Raw genomic sequence first — 2,020 nt, forward strand, 5'->3', positions numbered from 1 at the left:
ACTGCAGTAGAAGAATCAACAATAAAAACTAATACTCAAGGTTCTATACTAGTGGACGAGATTGTTACAAAGATGTTTACCTCTTCCATCAACAATCCACTGTTTTATAAGACGGCCATCACCAAGCATATCCCGCACCTATTTCCATGAAATTCAGTGTTACATGAAAGTAATTCATAAAGAAAAAGAGCAAATAAAAGATGGCACATGAAAAACATAGTTAGAAGGTGGACAAAATTAATTTGATGGGGAAGATATTTAGTGCACAAAACAGAAAATTTCAACTGCTTAGAAACAAAAAGGTGAATAAAAGGAAAAGCATTCACTGAAACACCTCCAAAGCATATCTCAGATTACAATGGAGGCAATTTGGAAAAAGTTGAATAGCATTATAAATGAACGGTAAATGCACCTGAATGAAATGAACTAATTCAACTTCAAACTGAATGTCTTCAAGGTCTTCTGTTATAATCATGAGAGGAGATTCAGTTAAGTAGGCATTTGAAACAAATACGGCACCCTTCTCTCCTCGAGTCATTGTTCCCATCTCCATCTCAAGATCCTTAGGTACCTAAACTACAAGCACCAACTATCATGACATAAAAAAAAATATAGAAGTAACTATGATATCTTTATACTGGTTAAAATTAAGTACACCAAATAAAACAAATGCCAATTGAATCATATTGTATCAAAGTAATGCCTTAAAAAAATAGAAGAATATATAGAAATGGCCATTATATTACATATAGATGTATCAGTCAAGCAGAACTATTTAAAATCATTCAGGATTAGTCCACACCATTCAAACAGCTCAATTAAACATGTACAGTCCAATATGTAATAGACTTCTAAAGACCATGAATCTTTCTAACCCCCTATCAAACTATTTTTGCTTTATTTCATGCCCAATAGTTTGTCTTCCTTACTGTATCATTATACCAACCGCTGATACAAAGAGACAAAGAATAAATAATTTTTAACCAATCTATAGGATTCTTATTATAATCACATTGCACTATCTCAGTCCACTAATGAATGAGAATAATTTTACACCTGAAACCTCCTATCAAGACCTTGCTTTGCACTACCACCAGTTTAATCACCTTCAACTATAAAGATTTCTGAAATTCTCACAAAAAATGCCATAAGAAAAAAGGCCAAGAGAATATCAAGCACATAAACAATGTTTCATATTCTACTAAAATTATAGATATACCGATGTTGGAATATCCTATAAATGAAGTACATAGATGCATACGCAAGGATAAGCATGTTATTTGATGTAATCTACAATAGTCATTCTACCTTGTAGGCTAAAAACATCATAATAATCTCGTAAGATCAATGCTTGGAAGACTACTCTCATTAAGTAAAGGTAGATGTCAATCAGAAAATATAATTTGGCACAAAAAACTTTTCCAGATTAGAATCATCTCCTTCAATCATATATATGAAAAAAAATTTTGAAAATCAGAATGATGCAAAAGAGAACCATGAAAATAGGACACTCAATCCAAAGCTTCACCAATTTGCTCCAAAACTTAGAAAACATTTCCTCATAAGTCAATTGTAATTGATGTATGCATCAAAGAGAACATTGCCCACAAACTCCATTGTCACTAATTTGTTAATATAGTTCAACAGATTATGCATTGTTCCAGGAGTGTTCACTTCGAGAGCATTGATATCTCGATAGAAAAAAGTTCATATTAGATAGTGATTTGTAGTAGACTACCAATAGATAAGGATCTAAACATCTATGGAAGAGTAAGAAGTTAGAGGAGAAGAGAGTAGAGACCGAGGAGGGGAAGGTCCTTGTCTTCAGGTTCCAGAGCAATAAGGCAGCCGATGATGGCGATAGCGTCGGGGAGTAGATTAGTCTTCACTTTAAGCTCAAGTAGTGATCGAAGCACCTTGATGTCGTCTGGATAAGAGGTGAGGTGGTCTTCGAGTGTGCCGACTTTCTCATCATCAACAAGGGATTCCATGAGGGTCTCGGACTGAGAGATAGGGGTGG

The sequence above is a fragment of the Dioscorea cayenensis genome, chromosome 14 (genome assembly GCF_009730915.1).
Source record: "Dioscorea cayenensis subsp. rotundata cultivar TDr96_F1 chromosome 14, TDr96_F1_v2_PseudoChromosome.rev07_lg8_w22 25.fasta, whole genome shotgun sequence".
NCBI lineage: Eukaryota > Viridiplantae > Streptophyta > Magnoliopsida > Dioscoreales > Dioscoreaceae > Dioscorea > Dioscorea cayenensis.